The following is an 18,668-nucleotide window of genomic DNA, read 5'->3' as shown; positions in this document are numbered from 1 at the left end:
ATGGGCAATCTATACAGTGGAGTTAGCTTAGTCACAATAAGGAAGTGAGCAAGGCAGGCTCACAAGAGCATCTCCTCCCTGGTGGTCTAGTGGCTAGGATTTGGCGCTTTCACCGCCGCGGCCCGGGTTCGATTCCCGGTCAGGGAAGATCTCTCTAAGACGTAGACGTGCGTAATTTGTCCACGCAGCTCAGCTTTTTTTAATCGAAGGTCCTTAAAAAGGCACCCCGACCTATAGACGAAAGCAGAGGAAAGGGGCTGGGTCCCCTGTGTCCCAGGTTGCTTTGCTCCCATTGCCCTCAGCCACCTTCATGCGCACGCAGTCCCCCACCCAGTCAGGTGCTCTATGTGGGCGTAAAGTGCAGTACCAGCTCATCAGAAAGGTAAATTGCTGGAAAACCCGGCTGCGATGTATACATCTACTTTGGAGCACTCTTCTCCCTTGCACTCTTGAATCGGTCATTCGCAATGTATTCTTCCAGCAAGCTGAATAACGAGGTAGGTGTGAGAAGGTGTACCAGCTGTCTTTGAGCTATCAGCGGCCACTAGGTGTCCCTCTTGTGATTTCCCGGGGATCCCGATTGTACAGGAATTCGTCGGTTCAGTAGCACGGGGGAGGGGATGGCCTGTGCTTGGAAGTGACAAACAGTCTGGTGGAATCATGAGTGTTTTTTCAAGTTCTGATTCATATTCGCTGTAGAATAAAAAATGCTTTCAGCCCCCATGAGCTTTGTCACTAGGAGAGCAGTGTAGGAACTTTTGCAGTATGGCTGTGGGTTCCCTGGTGGTCTAGTGGTTAGGATTCGGCGCTCTCACCACCGCGGCCTGGGTTCGATTCCCGGTCAGGGAACAGTCCTTCTTCTGCCCTTGAATGCTTTTCCTTCCCGCAGGTCAGGGCTTCTCAAAATGAATTTGCTTTTCTGACAAACAGTTTGCCTAGCATCCCGCAATCTGGCTCCTAATTTGATTTTCGCAAGGTTCCCTTTGAGTTGCTTTCCTCGGCGGGAGGAAAATCTCTTGTGCAAGGCTCTTGAGGAAGTGAGATTCTGTATTCCGAGGTGCGCTTCTTTTCGTAGGCTTCTGACCACATGGTGTGCGGCAGGAAGTCATCTTTGACAGGGCCGCAGGCTTTATCTCCAAATGGCATCCCGGACGCACTGCAACCCACCTTTTTGCTGAAACGGAAGTCTGGTTCAGGGTAATAGAAAGCTGAGCTGCACGTACCGAAAGCAGCAGAGCCCAGCGGCGGAGAGGGTGTGGCCAGGGCTGTCTGATTTGCATAGTGACCAGTGGCATCTTGGGAATGTACAGGCTTTGGAGCTTAACGGGTGCTGCAGGGGTCTGCCTGGCCGGAGAAATGCCTGTCTGGCGCTCCCCTCAGGACACACGTGTCTTCCGTTCGAGCATGGAGGGTGAGGGACATGGGTCACCCTCATATACAGGGGTGTGGGCATGGGCAGGATGGGGCGTGGGGGACCCGTCAGGGCATTGCCCGTTTGGAAGCCCGTTCGGAAGGCAAGAGGAGGCGGAGGCGGAGGCGGGAATCTCTGCTCAATTTTTTCCCGAGGCCTGGGGACAAGCCTTTGCACATTTGATCCAGCCGGGCCTGCATCAGCAGATCCTGCTCCGATGGCAAGGGAGAGCCTGCAGGTGTAAATCAAAGAAAGGGGAGAAATCCGCAAGAGGCGGGTTAACAAATTCCACTGGCAGGCCCATGTTCCCCAGGAAGCAAGTACTTCCTCCTGCTCCCTTCAGTGGGAAAAGACATAGGAGGTGTATTTCTCTAAGCAGGGGCTCTGCGTAGGTGGCACTGCATTGCTTTGGGAAGCATCCATGCTAAGTGCAGAGTAGCAGCAGACCCCACAGCTGAGACGTGAATTGGGACTGTTAAGGAAGGGCACTGGGAGGGTGAGGAGGGCAGAGGAAAATGCTTTAAAAAAGCATCTGCAAGTTCCTACACACCCGCTGAAAACCCATACCAGGGATGGGGCTCGAACCCATGCGGACAACTGTCCATTGGATCTTAAGTCCAACGCCTTAACCACTCGGCCACCCTGGTGAGACCCTAGGCCCTGCCTTACTCAGCTCCCTTTTCATGCTGGCTGCTCCAGCGCAGGCTGTCCAGCAAGAGGTGATTGCAGAGTAAAAAGGCTTTTGCAGGAGGATAAAGGTAATTGCTTATGACAAACACACTGTGTGACACCTAACTTTTCCCCACTCGTACTTTATGGGCAATCTATACAGTGGAGTTAGCTTAGTCACAATAAGGAAGTGAGCAAGGCAGGCTCACAAGAGCATCTCCTCCCTGGTGGTCTAGTGGCTAGGATTCGGCGCTTTCACCGCCGCGGCCCGGGTTCGATTCCCGGTCAGGGAAGATCCCTCGTAGACGTGCGTAATTTGTCCACGCAGCTCAGCTTTTTTTAATCGAACGTCCTTAAAAAGGCACCCTGACCTATAGACGAAAGCAGAGGAAAGGGGCTGGGTCCCCTGTGTCCCAGGTTGCTTTGCTCCCATTGCCCTCAGCCACCTTCATGCGCACGCAGTCCCCCACCCAGTCAGGTGCTCTATGTGGGCGTAAAGTGCAGTACCAGCTCATCAGAAAGGTAAATTGCTGGAAAACCCGGCTGCGATGTATACATCTACTTTGGAGCACTCTTCTCCCTTGCACTCTTGAATCGGTCATTCGCAATGTATTCTTCCAGCAAGCTGAATAACGAGGTAGGTGTGAGAAGGTGTACCAGCTGTCTTTGAGCTATCAGCGGCCACTAGGTGTCCCTCTTGTGATTTCCCGGGGATCCCGATTGTACAGGAATTCGTCGGTTCAGTAGCACGGGGGAGGGGATGGCCTGTGCTTGGAAGTGACAAACAGTCTGGTGGAATCATGAGTGTTTTTTCAAGTTCTGATTCATATTCGCTGTAGAATAAAATATGCTTTCAGCCCCCATGAGCTTTGTCACTAGGAGAGCAGTGTAGGAACTTTTGCTGTATGGCTGTGGGTTCCCTGGTGGTCTAGTGGTTAGGATTCGGCGCTCTCACCACCGCGGCCTGGGTTCGATTCCCGGTCAGGGAACAGTCCTTCTTCTGCCCTTGAATGCTTTTCCTTCCCGCAGGTCAGGGCTTCTCAAAATGAATTTGCTTTTCTGACAAACAGTTTGCCTAGCATCCCGCAATCTGGCTCCTAATTTGATTTTCGCAAGGTTCCCTTTGAGTTGCTTTCCTCGGCGGGAGGAAAATCTCTTGTGCAAGGCTCTTGAGGAAGTGAGATTCTGTATTCCGAGGTGCGCTTCTTTTCGTAGGCTTCTGACCACATGGTGTGCGGCAGGAAGTCATCTTTGACAGGGCCGCAGGCTTTATCTCCAAATGGCATCCCGGACGCACTGCAACCCACCTTTTTGCTGAAACGGAAGTCTGGTTCAGGGTAATAGAAAGCTGAGCTGCACGTACCGAAAGCAGCAGAGCCCAGCGGCGGAGAGGGTGTGGCCAGGGCTGTCTGATTTGCATAGTGACCAGTGGCATCTTGGGAATGTACAGGCTTTGGAGCTTAACGGGTGCTGCAGGGGTCTGCCTGGCCGGAGAAATGCCTGTCTGGCGCTCCCCTCAGGACACACGTGTCTTCCGTTCGAGCATGGAGGGTGAGGGACATGGGTCACCCTCATATACAGGGGTGTGGGCATGGGCAGGATGGGGCGTGGGGGACCCGTCAGGGCATTGCCCGTTTGGAAGCCCGTTCGGAAGGCAAGAGGAGGCGGAGGCGGAGGCGGGAATCTCTGCTCAATTTTTTCCCGAGGCCTGGGGACAAGCCTTTGCACATTTGATCCAGCCGGGCCTGCATCAGCAGATCCTGCTCCGATGGCAAGGGAGAGCCTGCAGGTGTAAATCAAAGAAAGGGGAGAAATCCGCAAGAGGCGGGTTAACAAATTCCACTGGCAGGCCCATGTTCCCCAGGAAGCAAGTACTTCCTCCTGCTCCCTTCAGTGGGAAAAGACATAGGAGGTGTATTTCTCTAAGCAGGGGCTCTGCGTAGGTGGCACTGCATTGCTTTGGGAAGCATCCATGCTAAGTGCAGAGTAGCAGCAGACCCCACAGCTGAGACGTGAATTGGGACTGTTAAGGAAGGGCACTGGGAGGGTGAGGAGGGCAGAGGAAAATGCTTTAAAAAAGCATCTGCAAGTTCCTACACACCCGCTGAAAACCCATACCAGGGATGGGGCTCGAACCCATGCGGACAACTGTCCATTGGATCTTAAGTCCAACGCCTTAACCACTCGGCCACCCTGGTGAGACCCTAGGCCCTGCCTTACTCAGCTCCCTTTTCATGCTGGCTGCTCCAGCGCAGGCTGTCCAGCAAGAGGTGATTGCAGAGTAAAAAGGCTTTTGCAGGAGGATAAAGGTAATTGCTTATGACAAACACACTGTGTGACACCTAACTTTTCCCCACTCGTACTTTATGGGCAATCTATACAGTGGAGTTAGCTTAGTCACAATAAGGAAGTGAGCAAGGCAGGCTCACAAGAGCATCTCCTCCCTGGTGGTCTAGTGGCTAGGATTCGGCGCTTTCACCGCCGCGGCCCGGGTTCGATTCCCGGTCAGGGAAGATCCCTCGTAGACGTGCGTAATTTGTCCACGCAGCTCAGCTTTTTTTAATCGAACGTCCTTAAAAAGGCACCCTGACCTATAGACGAAAGCAGAGGAAAGGGGCTGGGTCCCCTGTGTCCCAGGTTGCTTTGCTCCCATTGCCCTCAGCCACCTTCATGCGCACGCAGTCCCCCACCCAGTCAGGTGCTCTATGTGGGCGTAAAGTGCAGTACCAGCTCATCAGAAAGGTAAATTGCTGGAAAACCCGGCTGCGATGTATACATCTACTTTGGAGCACTCTTCTCCCTTGCACTCTTGAATCGGTCATTCGCAATGTATTCTTCCAGCAAGCTGAATAACGAGGTAGGTGTGAGAAGGTGTACCAGCTGTCTTTGAGCTATCAGCGGCCACTAGGTGTCCCTCTTGTGATTTCCCGGGGATCCCGATTGTACAGGAATTCGTCGGTTCAGTAGCACGGGGGAGGGGATGGCCTGTGCTTGGAAGTGACAAACAGTCTGGTGGAATCATGAGTGTTTTTTCAAGTTCTGATTCATATTCGCTGTAGAATAAAATATGCTTTCAGCCCCCATGAGCTTTGTCACTAGGAGAGCAGTGTAGGAACTTTTACTGTATGGCTGTGGGTTCCCTGGTGGTCTAGTGGTTAGGATTCGGCGCTCTCACCACCGCGGCCTGGGTTCGATTCCCGGTCAGGGAACAGTCCTTCTTCTGCCCTTGAATGCTTTTCCTTCCCGCAGGTCAGGGCTTCTCAAAATGAATTTGCTTTTCTGACAAACAGTTTGCCTAGCATCCCGCAATCTGGCTCCTAATTTGATTTTCGCAAGGTTCCCTTTGAGTTGCTTTCCTCGGCGGGAGGAAAATCTCTTGTGCAAGGCTCTTGAGGAAGTGAGATTCTGTATTCCGAGGTGCGCTTCTTTTCGTAGGCTTCTGACCACATGGTGTGCGGCAGGAAGTCATCTTTGACAGGGCCGCAGGCTTTGTCTCCAAATGGCATCCCGGACCCACTGCAACCCACCTTTTTGCTGAAATGGAAGTCTGGTTCAGGGTAAGAAAAAGCTGAGCTGCACGTACCGAAAGCAGCAGAGCCCAGCGGCGGAGAGGGTGTGGCCAGGGCTGTCTGATTTGCATAGTGACCAGTGGCATCTTGGGAATGTACAGGCTTTGGAGCCTAACGGGTGCTGCAGGGGTCTGCCTGGCCGGAGAAATGCCTGTCTGGCGCTCCCCTCAGGACACACGTGTCTTCCGTTCGAGCATGGAGGGTGAGGGACATGGGTCACCCTCATATACAGGGGTGTGGGCATGGGCAGGATGGGGCGTGGGGGACCCGTCAGGGCATTGCCCGTTTGGAAGCCCGTTCGGAAGGCAAGAGGAGGCGGAGGTGGGAATCTCTGCTCAATTTTTTCCCGAGGCCTGGGGACAAGCCTTTGCACATTTGATCCTGCCGGGCCTGCATCAGCAGATCCTGCTCCGATGGCAAGGGAGAGCCTGCAGGTGTAAATCAAAGAAAGGGGAGAAATCCGCAAGAGGCGGGTTAACAAATTCCAGTGGCAGGCCCATGTTCCCCAGGAAGCAAGTACTTCCTCCTGCTCCCTTCAGTGGGAAAAGACATAGGAGGTGTATTTCTCTAAGCAGGGGCTCTGCGTAGGTGGCACTGCATTGCTTTGGGAAGCATCCATGCTAAGTGCAGAGTAGCAGCAGACCCCACAGCTGAGACGTGAATTGGGACTGTTAAGGAAGGGCACTGGGAGGGTGAGGAGGGCAGAGGAAAATGCTTTACAAAAGCATCTGCAAGTTCCTACACACCCGCTGAAAACCCATACCAGGGATGGGGCTCGAACCCATGCGGACAACTGTCCATTGGATCTTAAGTCCAACGCCTTAACCACTCGGCCACCCTGGTGAGACCCTAGGCCCTGCCTTACTCAGCTCCCTTTTCATGCTGGCTGCTCCAGCGCAGGCTGTCCAGCAAGAGGTGATTGCAGAGTAAAAAGGCTTTTGCAGGAGGATAAAGGTAATTGCTTATGACAAACACACTGTGTGACACCTAACTTTTCCCCACTCGTACTTTATGGGCAATCTATACAGTGGAGTTAGCTTAGTCACAATAAGGAAGTGAGCAAGGCAGGCTCACAAGAGCATCTCCTCCCTGGTGGTCTAGTGGCTAGGATTTGGCGCTTTCACCGCCGCGGCCCGGGTTCGATTCCCGGTCAGGGAAGATCTCTCTAAGACGTAGACGTGCGTAATTTGTCCACGCAGCTCAGCTTTTTTTAATCGAAGGTCCTTAAAAAGGCACCCCGACCTATAGACGAAAGCAGAGGAAAGGGGCTGGGTCCCCTGTGTCCCAGGTTGCTTTGCTCCCATTGCCCTCAGCCACCTTCATGCGCACGCAGTCCCCCACCCAGTCAGGTGCTCTATGTGGGCGTAAAGTGCAGTACCAGCTCATCAGAAAGGTAAATTGCTGGAAAACCCGGCTGCGATGTATACATCTACTTTGGAGCACTCTTCTCCCTTGCACTCTTGAATCGGTCATTCGCAATGTATTCTTCCAGCAAGCTGAATAACGAGGTAGGTGTGAGAAGGTGTACCAGCTGTCTTTGAGCTATCAGCGGCCACTAGGTGTCCCTCTTGTGATTTCCCGGGGATCCCGATTGTACAGGAATTCGTCGGTTCAGTAGCACGGGGGAGGGGATGGCCTGTGCTTGGAAGTGACAAACAGTCTGGTGGAATCATGAGTGTTTTTTCAAGTTCTGATTCATATTCGCTGTAGAATAAAATATGCTTTCAGCCCCCATGAGCTTTGTCACTAGGAGAGCAGTGTAGGAACTTTTGCAGTATGGCTGTGGGTTCCCTGGTGGTCTAGTGGTTAGGATTCGGCGCTCTCACCACCGCGGCCTGGGTTCGATTCCCGGTCAGGGAACAGTCCTTCTTCTGCCCTTGAATGCTTTTCCTTCCCGCAGGTCAGGGCTTCTCAAAATGAATTTGCTTTTCTGACAAACAGTTTGCCTAGCATCCCGCAATCTGGCTCCTAATTTGATTTTCGCAAGGTTCCCTTTGAGTTGCTTTCCTCGGCGGGAGGAAAATCTCTTGTGCAAGGCTCTTGAGGAAGTGAGATTCTGTATTCCGAGGTGCGCTTCTTTTCGTAGGCTTCTGACCACATGGTGTGCGGCAGGAAGTCATCTTTGACAGGGCCGCAGGCTTTATCTCCAAATGGCATCCCGGACGCACTGCAACCCACCTTTTTGCTGAAACGGAAGTCTGGTTCAGGGTAATAGAAAGCTGAGCTGCACGTACCGAAAGCAGCAGAGCCCAGCGGCGGAGAGGGTGTGGCCAGGGCTGTCTGATTTGCATAGTGACCAGTGGCATCTTGGGAATGTACAGGCTTTGGAGCTTAACGGGTGCTGCAGGGGTCTGCCTGGCCGGAGAAATGCCTGTCTGGCGCTCCCCTCAGGACACACGTGTCTTCCGTTCGAGCATGGAGGGTGAGGGACATGGGTCACCCTCATATACAGGGGTGTGGGCATGGGCAGGATGGGGCGTGGGGGACCCGTCAGGGCATTGCCCGTTTGGAAGCCCGTTCGGAAGGCAAGAGGAGGCGGAGGCGGAGGCGGGAATCTCTGCTCAATTTTTTCCCGAGGCCTGGGGACAAGCCTTTGCACATTTGATCCAGCCGGGCCTGCATCAGCAGATCCTGCTCCGATGGCAAGGGAGAGCCTGCAGGTGTAAATCAAAGAAAGGGGAGAAATCCGCAAGAGGCGGGTTAACAAATTCCACTGGCAGGCCCATGTTCCCCAGGAAGCAAGTACTTCCTCCTGCTCCCTTCAGTGGGAAAAGACATAGGAGGTGTATTTCTCTAAGCAGGGGCTCTGCGTAGGTGGCACTGCATTGCTTTGGGAAGCATCCATGCTAAGTGCAGAGTAGCAGCAGACCCCACAGCTGAGACGTGAATTGGGACTGTTAAGGAAGGGCACTGGGAGGGTGAGGAGGGCAGAGGAAAATGCTTTAAAAAAGCATCTGCAAGTTCCTACACACCCGCTGAAAACCCATACCAGGGATGGGGCTCGAACCCATGCGGACAACTGTCCATTGGATCTTAAGTCCAACGCCTTAACCACTCGGCCACCCTGGTGAGACCCTAGGCCCTGCCTTACTCAGCTCCCTTTTCATGCTGGCTGCTCCAGCGCAGGCTGTCCAGCAAGAGGTGATTGCAGAGTAAAAAGGCTTTTGCAGGAGGATAAAGGTAATTGCTTATGACAAACACACTGTGTGACACCTAACTTTTCCCCACTCGTACTTTATGGGCAATCTATACAGTGGAGTTAGCTTAGTCACAATAAGGAAGTGAGCAAGGCAGGCTCACAAGAGCATCTCCTCCCTGGTGGTCTAGTGGCTAGGATTCGGCGCTTTCACCGCCGCGGCCCGGGTTCGATTCCCGGTCAGGGAAGATCCCTCGTAGACGTGCGTAATTTGTCCACGCAGCTCAGCTTTTTTTAATCGAACGTCCTTAAAAAGGCACCCTGACCTATAGACGAAAGCAGAGGAAAGGGGCTGGGTCCCCTGTGTCCCAGGTTGCTTTGCTCCCATTGCCCTCAGCCACCTTCATGCGCACGCAGTCCCCCACCCAGTCAGGTGCTCTATGTGGGCGTAAAGTGCAGTACCAGCTCATCAGAAAGGTAAATTGCTGGAAAACCCGGCTGCGATGTATACATCTACTTTGGAGCACTCTTCTCCCTTGCACTCTTGAATCGGTCATTCGCAATGTATTCTTCCAGCAAGCTGAATAACGAGGTAGGTGTGAGAAGGTGTACCAGCTGTCTTTGAGCTATCAGCGGCCACTAGGTGTCCCTCTTGTGATTTCCCGGGGATCCCGATTGTACAGGAATTCGTCGGTTCAGTAGCACGGGGGAGGGGATGGCCTGTGCTTGGAAGTGACAAACAGTCTGGTGGAATCATGAGTGTTTTTTCAAGTTCTGATTCATATTCGCTGTAGAATAAAATATGCTTTCAGCCCCCATGAGCTTTGTCACTAGGAGAGCAGTGTAGGAACTTTTGCTGTATGGCTGTGGGTTCCCTGGTGGTCTAGTGGTTAGGATTCTGCGCTCTCACCGCCGCGGCCCGGGTTCGATTCCCGGTCAGGGAACAGTCCTTCTTCTGCCCTTGAATGCTTTTCCTTCCCGCAGGTCAGGGCTTCTCAAAATGAATTTGCTTTTCTGACAAACAGTTTGCCTAGCATCCCGCAATCTGGCTCCTAATTTGATTTTCGCAAGGTTCCCTTTGAGTTGCTTTCCTCGGCGGGAGGAAAATCTCTTGTGCAAGGCTCTTGAGGAAGTGAGATTCTGTATTCCGAGGTGCGCTTCTTTTCGTAGGCTTCTGACCACATGGTGTGCGGCAGGAAGTCATCTTTGACAGGGCCGCAGGCATTGTCTCCAAATGGCATCCCGGACCCACTGCAACCCACCTTTTTGCTGAAATGGAAGTCTGGTTCAGGGTAAGAAAAAGCTGAGCTGCACGTACCGAAAGCAGCAGAGCCCAGCGGCGGAGAGGGTGTGGCCAGGGCTGTCTGATTTGCATAGTGACCAGTGGCATCTTGGGAATGTACAGGCTTTGGAGCCTAACGGGTGCTGCAGGGGTCTGCCTGGCCGGAGAAATGCCTGTCTGGCGCTCCCCTCAGGACACACGTGTCTTCCGTTCGAGCATGGAGGGTGAGGGACATGGGTCACCCTCATATACAGGGGTGTGGGCATGGGCAGGATGGGGCGTGGGGGACCCGTCAGGGCATTGCCCGTTTGGAAGCCCGTTCGGAAGGCAAGAGGAGGCGGAGGTGGGAATCTCTGCTCAATTTTTTCCCGAGGCCTGGGGACAAGCCTTTGCACATTTGATCCTGCCGGGCCTGCATCAGCAGATCCTGCTCCGATGGCAAGGGAGAGCCTGCAGGTGTAAATCAAAGAAAGGGGAGAAATCCGCAAGAGGCGGGTTAACAAATTCCAGTGGCAGGCCCATGTTCCCCAGGAAGCAAGTACTTCCTCCTGCTCCCTTCAGTGGGAAAAGACATAGGAGGTGTATTTCTCTAAGCAGGGGCTCTGCGTAGGTGGCACTGCATTGCTTTGGGAAGCATCCATGCTAAGTGCAGAGTAGCAGCAGACCCCACAGCTGAGACGTGAATTGGGACTGTTAAGGAAGGGCACTGGGAGGGTGAGGAGGGCAGAGGAAAATGCTTTACAAAAGCATCTGCAAGTTCCTACACACCCGCTGAAAACCCATACCAGGGATGGGGCTCGAACCCATGCGGACAACTGTCCATTGGATCTTAAGTCCAACGCCTTAACCACTCGGCCACCCTGGTGAGACCCTAGGCCCTGCCTTACTCAGCTCCCTTTTCATGCTGGCTGCTCCAGCGCAGGCTGTCCAGCAAGAGGTGATTGCAGAGTAAAAAGGCTTTTGCAGGAGGATAAAGGTAATTGCTTATGACAAACACACTGTGTGACACCTAACTTTTCCCCACTCGTACTTTATGGGCAATCTATACAGTGGAGTTAGCTTAGTCACAATAAGGAAGTGAGCAAGGCAGGCTCACAAGAGCATCTCCTCCCTGGTGGTCTAGTGGCTAGGATTTGGCGCTTTCACCGCCGCGGCCCGGGTTCGATTCCCGGTCAGGGAAGATCTCTCTAAGACGTAGACGTGCGTAATTTGTCCACGCAGCTCAGCTTTTTTTAATCGAAGGTCCTTAAAAAGGCACCCCGACCTATAGACGAAAGCAGAGGAAAGGGGCTGGGTCCCCTGTGTCCCAGGTTGCTTTGCTCCCATTGCCCTCAGCCACCTTCATGCGCACGCAGTCCCCCACCCAGTCAGGTGCTCTATGTGGGCGTAAAGTGCAGTACCAGCTCATCAGAAAGGTAAATTGCTGGAAAACCCGGCTGCGATGTATACATCTACTTTGGAGCACTCTTCTCCCTTGCACTCTTGAATCGGTCATTCGCAATGTATTCTTCCAGCAAGCTGAATAACGAGGTAGGTGTGAGAAGGTGTACCAGCTGTCTTTGAGCTATCAGCGGCCACTAGGTGTCCCTCTTGTGATTTCCCGGGGATCCCGATTGTACAGGAATTCGTCGGTTCAGTAGCACGGGGGAGGGGATGGCCTGTGCTTGGAAGTGACAAACAGTCTGGTGGAATCATGAGTGTTTTTTCAAGTTCTGATTCATATTCGCTGTAGAATAAAATATGCTTTCAGCCCCCATGAGCTTTGTCACTAGGAGAGCAGTGTAGGAACTTTTGCAGTATGGCTGTGGGTTCCCTGGTGGTCTAGTGGTTAGGATTCGGCGCTCTCACCACCGCGGCCTGGGTTCGATTCCCGGTCAGGGAACAGTCCTTCTTCTGCCCTTGAATGCTTTTCCTTCCCGCAGGTCAGGGCTTCTCAAAATGAATTTGCTTTTCTGACAAACAGTTTGCCTAGCATCCCGCAATCTGGCTCCTAATTTGATTTTCGCAAGGTTCCCTTTGAGTTGCTTTCCTCGGCGGGAGGAAAATCTCTTGTGCAAGGCTCTTGAGGAAGTGAGATTCTGTATTCCGAGGTGCGCTTCTTTTCGTAGGCTTCTGACCACATGGTGTGCGGCAGGAAGTCATCTTTGACAGGGCCGCAGGCTTTATCTCCAAATGGCATCCCGGACGCACTGCAACCCACCTTTTTGCTGAAACGGAAGTCTGGTTCAGGGTAATAGAAAGCTGAGCTGCACGTACCGAAAGCAGCAGAGCCCAGCGGCGGAGAGGGTGTGGCCAGGGCTGTCTGATTTGCATAGTGACCAGTGGCATCTTGGGAATGTACAGGCTTTGGAGCTTAACGGGTGCTGCAGGGGTCTGCCTGGCCGGAGAAATGCCTGTCTGGCGCTCCCCTCAGGACACACGTGTCTTCCGTTCAAGCATGGAGGGTGAGGGACATGGGTCACCCTCATATACAGGGGTGTGGGCATGGGCAGGATGGGGCGTGGGGGACCCGTCAGGGCATTGCCCGTTTGGAAGCCCGTTCGGAAGGCAAGAGGAGGCGGAGGCGGAGGCGGGAATCTCTGCTCAATTTTTTCCCGAGGCCTGGGGACAAGCCTTTGCACATTTGATCCAGCCGGGCCTGCATCAGCAGATCCTGCTCCGATGGCAAGGGAGAGCCTGCAGGTGTAAATCAAAGAAAGGGGAGAAATCCGCAAGAGGCGGGTTAACAAATTCCACTGGCAGGCCCATGTTCCCCAGGAAGCAAGTACTTCCTCCTGCTCCCTTCAGTGGGAAAAGACATAGGAGGTGTATTTCTCTAAGCAGGGGCTCTGCGTAGGTGGCACTGCATTGCTTTGGGAAGCATCCATGCTAAGTGCAGAGTAGCAGCAGACCCCACAGCTGAGACGTGAATTGGGACTGTTAAGGAAGGGCACTGGGAGGGTGAGGAGGGCAGAGGAAAATGCTTTAAAAAAGCATCTGCAAGTTCCTACACACCCGCTGAAAACCCATACCAGGGATGGGGCTCGAACCCATGTGGACAACTGTCCATTGGATCTTAAGTCCAACGCCTTAACCACTCGGCCACCCTGGTGAGACCCTAGGCCCTGCCTTACTCAGCTCCCTTTTCATGCTGGCTGCTCCAGCGCAGGCTGTCCAGCAAGAGGTGATTGCAGAGTAAAAAGGCTTTTGCAGGAGGATAAAGGTAATTGCTTATGACAAACACACTGTGTGACACCTAACTTTTCCCCACTCGTACTTTATGGGCAATCTATACAGTGGAGTTAGCTTAGTCACAATAAGGAAGTGAGCAAGGCAGGCTCACAAGAGCATCTCCTCCCTGGTGGTCTAGTGGCTAGGATTCGGCGCTTTCACCGCCGCGGCCCGGGTTCGATTCCCGGTCAGGGAAGATCCCTCTAAGACGTAGACGTGCGTAATTTGTCCACGCAGCTCAGCTTTTTTTAATCGAAGGTCCTTAAAAAGGCACCCCGACCTATAGACGAAAGCAGAGGAAAGGGGCTGGGTCCCCTGTGTCCCAGGTTGCTTTGCTCCCATTGCCCTCAGCCACCTTCATGCGCACGCAGTCCCCCACCCAGTCAGGTGCTCTATGTGGGCGTAAAGTGCAGTACCAGCTCATCAGAAAGGTAAATTGCTGGAAAACCCGGCTGCGATGTATACATCTACTTTGGAGCACTCTTCTCCCTTGCACTCTTGAATCGGTCATTCGCAATGTATTCTTCCAGCAAGCTGAATAACGAGGTAGGTGTGAGAAGGTGTACCAGCTGTCTTTGAGCTATCAGCGGCCACTAGGTGTCCCTCTTGTGATTTCCCGGGGATCCCGATTGTACAGGAATTCGTCGGTTCAGTAGCACGGGGGAGGGGATGGCCTGTGCTTGGAAGTGACAAACAGTCTGGTGGAATCATGAGTGTTTTTTCAAGTTCTGATTCATATTCGCTGTAGAATAAAATATGCTTTCAGCCCCCATGAGCTTTGTCACTAGGAGAGCAGTGTAGGAACTTTTGCTGTATGGCTCTGGGTTCCCTGGTGGTCTAGTGGTTAGGATTCTGCGCTCTCACCGCCGCGGCCCGGGTTCGATTCCCGGTCAGGGAACAGTCCTTCTTCTGCCCTTGAATGCTTTTCCTTCCCGCAGGTCAGGGCTTCTCAAAATGAATTTGCTTTTCTGACAAACAGTTTGCCTAGCATCCCGCAATCTGGCTCCTAATTTGATTTTCGCAAGGTTCCCTTTGAGTTGCTTTCCTCGGCGGGAGGAAAATCTCTTGTGCAAGGCTCTTGAGGAAGTGAGATTCTGTATTCCGAGGTGCGCTTCTTTTCGTAGGCTTCTGACCACATGGTGTGCGGCAGGAAGTCATCTTTGACAGGGCCGCAGGCTTTGTCTCCAAATGGCATCCCGGACCCACTGCAACCCACCTTTTTGCTGAAACGGAAGTCTGGTTCAGGGTAAGAAAAAGCTGAGCTGCACGTACCGAAAGCAGCAGAGCCCAGCGGCGGAGAGGGTGTGGCCAGGGCTGTCTGATTTGCATAGTGACCAGTGGCATCTTGGGAATGTACAGGCTTTGGAGCCTAACGGGTGCTGCAGGGGTCTGCCTGGCCGGAGAAATGCCTGTCTGGCGCTCCCCTCAGGACACACGTGTCTTCCGTTCGAGCATGGAGGGTGAGGGACATGGGTCACCCTCATATACAGGGGTGTGGGCATGGGCAGGATGGGGCGTGGGGGACCCGTCAGGGCATTGCCCGTTTGGAAGCCCGTTCGGAAGGCAAGAGGAGGCGGAGGTGGGAATCTCTGCTCAATTTTTTCCCGAGGCCTGGGGACAAGCCTTTGCACATTTGATCCTGCCGGGCCTGCATCAGCAGATCCTGCTCCGATGGCAAGGGAGAGCCTGCAGGTGTAAATCAAAGAAAGGGGAGAAATCCGCAAGAGGCGGGTTAACAAATTCCAGTGGCAGGCCCATGTTCCCCAGGAAGCAAGTACTTCCTCCTGCTCCCTTCAGTGGGAAAAGACATAGGAGGTGTATTTCTCTAAGCAGGGGCTCTGCGTAGGTGGCACTGCATTGCTTTGGGAAGCATCCATGCTAAGTGCAGAGTAGCAGCAGACCCCACAGCTGAGACGTGAATTGGGACTGTTAAGGAAGGGCACTGGGAGGGTGAGGAGGGCAGAGGAAAATGCTTTACAAAAGCATCTGCAAGTTCCTACACACCCGCTGAAAACCCATACCAGGGATGGGGCTCGAACCCATGCGGACAACTGTCCATTGGATCTTAAGTCCAACGCCTTAACCACTCGGCCACCCTGGTGAGACCCTAGGCCCTGCCTTACTCAGCTCCCTTTTCATGCTGGCTGCTCCAGCGCAGGCTGTCCAGCAAGAGGTGATTGCAGAGTAAAAAGGCTTTTGCAGGAGGATAAAGGTAATTGCTTATGACAAACACACTGTGTGACACCTAACTTTTCCCCACTCGTACTTTATGGGCAATCTATACAGTGGAGTTAGCTTAGTCACAATAAGGAAGTGAGCAAGGCAGGCTCACAAGAGCATCTCCTCCCTGGTGGTCTAGTGGCTAGGATTCGGCGCTTTCACCGCCGCGGCCCGGGTTCGATTCCCGGTCAGGGAAGATCCCTCTAAGACGTAGACGTGCGTAATTTGTCCACGCAGCTCAGCTTTTTTTAATCGAAGGTCCTTAAAAAGGCACCCCGACCTATAGACGAAAGCAGAGGAAAGGGGCTGGGTCCCCTGTGTCCCAGGTTGCTTTGCTCCCATTGCCCTCAGCCACCTTCATGCGCACGCAGTCCCCCACCCAGTCAGGTGCTCTATGTGGGCGTAAAGTGCAGTACCAGCTCATCAGAAAGGTAAATTGCTGGAAAACCCGGCTGCGATGTATACATCTACTTTGGAGCACTCTTCTCCCTTGCACTCTTGAATCGGTCATTCGCAATGTATTCTTCCAGCAAGCTGAATAACGAGGTAGGTGTGAGAAGGTGTACCAGCTGTCTTTGAGCTATCAGCGGCCACTAGGTGTCCCTCTTGTGATTTCCCGGGGATCCCGATTGTACAGGAATTCGTCGGTTCAGTAGCACGGGGGAGGGGATGGCCTGTGCTTGGAAGTGACAAACAGTCTGGTGGAATCATGAGTGTTTTTTCAAGTTCTGATTCATATTCGCTGTAGAATAAAATATGCTTTCAGCCCCCATGAGCTTTGTCACTAGGAGAGCAGTGTAGGAACTTTTGCTGTATGGCTCTGGGTTCCCTGGTGGTCTAGTGGTTAGGATTCTGCGCTCTCACCGCCGCGGCCCGGGTTCGATTCCCGGTCAGGGAACAGTCCTTCTTCTGCCCTTGAATGCTTTTCCTTCCCGCAGGTCAGGGCTTCTCAAAATGAATTTGCTTTTCTGACAAACAGTTTGCCTAGCATCCCGCAATCTGGCTCCTAATTTGATTTTCGCAAGGTTCCCTTTGAGTTGCTTTCCTCGGCGGGAGGAAAATCTCTTGTGCAAGGCTCTTGAGGAAGTGAGATTCTGTATTCCGAGGTGCGCTTCTTTTCGTAGGCTTCTGACCACATGGTGTGCGGCAGGAAGTCATCTTTGACAGGGCCGCAGGCTTTGTCTCCAAATGGCATCCCGGACCCACTGCAACCCACCTTTTTGCTGAAACGGAAGTCTGGTTCAGGGTAAGAAAAAGCTGAGCTGCACGTACCGAAAGCAGCAGAGCCCAGCGGCGGAGAGGGTGTGGCCAGGGCTGTCTGATTTGCATAGTGACCAGTGGCATCTTGGGAATGTACAGGCTTTGGAGCCTAACGGGTGCTGCAGGGGTCTGCCTGGCCGGAGAAATGCCTGTCTGGCGCTCCCCTCAGGACACACGTGTCTTCCGTTCGAGCATGGAGGGTGAGGGACATGGGTCACCCTCATATACAGGGGTGTGGGCATGGGCAGGATGGGGCGTGGGGGACCCGTCAGGGCATTGCCCGTTTGGAAGCCCGTTCGGAAGGCAAGAGGAGGCGGAGGCGGAGGCGGAGGCGGGAATCTCTGCTCAATTTTTTCCCGAGGCCTGGGGACAAGCCTTTGCACATTTGATCCTGCCGGGCCTGCATCAGCAGATCCTGCTCCGATGGCAAGGGAGAGCCTGCAGGTGTAAATCAAAGAAAGGGGAGAAATCCTCAAGAGGCGGGTTAACAAATTCCAGTGGCAGGCCCATGTTCCCCAGGAAGCAAGTACTTCCTCCTGCTCCCTTCAGTGGGAAAAGACATAGGAGGTGTATTTCTCTAAGCAGGGGCTCTGCGTAGGTGGCACTGCATTGTTTTGGGAAGCATCCATGCTAAGTGCAGAGTAGCAGCAGACCCCACAGCTGAGACGTGAATTGGGACTGTTAAGGAAGGGCACTGGGAGGGTGAGGAGGGCAGAGGAAAATGCTTTAAAAAAGCATCTGCAAGTTCCTACACACCCGCTGAAAACCCATACCAGGGATGGGGCTCGAACCCATGCGGACAACTGTCCATTGGATCTTAAGTCCAACGCCTTAACCACTCGGCCACCCTGGTGAGACCCTAGGCCCTGCCTTACTCAGCTCCCTTTTCATGCTGGCTGCTCCAGCGCAGGCTGTCCAGCAAGAGGTGATTGCAGAGTAAAAAGGCTTTTGCAGGAGGATAAAGGTAATTGCTTATGACAAACACACTGTGTGACACCTAACTTTTCCCCACTCGTACTTTATGGGCAATCTATACAGTGGAGTTAGCTTAGTCACAATAAGGAAGTGAGCAAGGCAGGCTCACAAGAGCATCTCCTCCCTGGTGGTCTAGTGGCTAGGATTCGGCGCTTTCACCGCCGCGGCCCGGGTTCGATTCCCGGTCAGGGAAGATACCTCTAAGACGTAGACGTGCGTAATTTGTCCACGCAGCTCAGCTTTTTTTAATCGAAGGTCCTTAAAAAGGCACCCCGACCTATAGACGAAAGCAGAGGAAAGGGGCTGGGTCCCCTGTGTCCCAGGTTGCTTTGCTCCCATTGCCCTCAGCCACCTTCATGCGCACGCAGTCCCCCACCCAGTCAGGTGCTCTATGTGGGCGTAAAGTGCAGTACCAGCTCATCAGAAAGGTAAATTGCTGGAAAACCCGGCTGCGATGTATACATCTACTTTGGAGCACTCTTCTCCCTTGCACTCTTGAATCGGTCATTCGCAATGTATTCTTCCAGCAAGCTGAATAACGAGGTAGGTGTGAGAAGGTGTACCAGCTGTCTTTGAGCTATCAGCGGCCACTAGGTGTCCCTCTTGTGATTTCCCGGGGATCCCGATTGTACAGGAATTCGTCGGTTCAGTAGCACGGGGGAGGGGATGGCCTGTGCTTGGAAGTGACAAACAGTCTGGTGGAATCATGAGTGTTTTTTCAAGTTCTGATTCATATTCGCTGTAGAATAAAATATGCTTTCAGCCCCCATGAGCTTTGTCACTAGGAGAGCAGTGTAGGAACTTTTGCTGTATGGCTCTGGGTTCCCTGGTGGTCTAGTGGTTAGGATTCTGCGCTCTCACCGCCGCGGCCCGGGTTCGATTCCCGGTCAGGAAACAGTCCTTCTTCTGCCCTTGAATGCTTTTCCTTCCCGCAGG

At 53.3% G+C, this 18,668-nt stretch overlaps 7 non-coding genes across 7 annotated transcripts; all 7 read right to left on the bottom strand.

The window, feature by feature from the left end:
• Positions 1-1,975: 1,975 nt before the first annotated feature.
• TRNAL-UAA (transfer RNA leucine (anticodon UAA)) lies at positions 1,976-2,058 on the bottom strand. The gene has a single exon. It is a non-coding gene; the product is annotated as a tRNA-Leu (tRNA).
• A 2,137-nt stretch (positions 2,059-4,195) lies between these two features.
• TRNAL-UAA (transfer RNA leucine (anticodon UAA)) lies at positions 4,196-4,278 on the bottom strand. The gene has a single exon. It is a non-coding gene; the product is annotated as a tRNA-Leu (tRNA).
• Positions 4,279-6,409: 2,131 nt separating this feature from the next.
• Positions 6,410-6,492, bottom strand: TRNAL-UAA (transfer RNA leucine (anticodon UAA)). Its single transcript has one exon. It is a non-coding gene; the product is annotated as a tRNA-Leu (tRNA).
• A 2,143-nt stretch (positions 6,493-8,635) lies between these two features.
• On the bottom strand, positions 8,636-8,718 carry TRNAL-UAA (transfer RNA leucine (anticodon UAA)). The gene has a single exon. It is a non-coding gene; the product is annotated as a tRNA-Leu (tRNA).
• Positions 8,719-10,849: 2,131 nt separating this feature from the next.
• On the bottom strand, positions 10,850-10,932 carry TRNAL-UAA (transfer RNA leucine (anticodon UAA)). Its single transcript has one exon. It is a non-coding gene; the product is annotated as a tRNA-Leu (tRNA).
• Positions 10,933-15,295: 4,363 nt separating this feature from the next.
• TRNAL-UAA (transfer RNA leucine (anticodon UAA)) lies at positions 15,296-15,378 on the bottom strand. Its single transcript has one exon. It is a non-coding gene; the product is annotated as a tRNA-Leu (tRNA).
• Positions 15,379-17,527: 2,149 nt separating this feature from the next.
• Positions 17,528-17,610, bottom strand: TRNAL-UAA (transfer RNA leucine (anticodon UAA)). The gene has a single exon. It is a non-coding gene; the product is annotated as a tRNA-Leu (tRNA).
• Between the last annotated feature and the right edge of the window lie 1,058 nt (positions 17,611-18,668).

The sequence above is a fragment of the Triturus cristatus genome, chromosome 5_2 (assembly GCF_964204655.1).
Source record: "Triturus cristatus chromosome 5_2, aTriCri1.1, whole genome shotgun sequence".
NCBI classification, from domain to species: Eukaryota; Metazoa; Chordata; class Amphibia; order Caudata; family Salamandridae; genus Triturus; species Triturus cristatus.
This window is presented reverse-complemented; position numbering and strand designations above follow the sequence as displayed.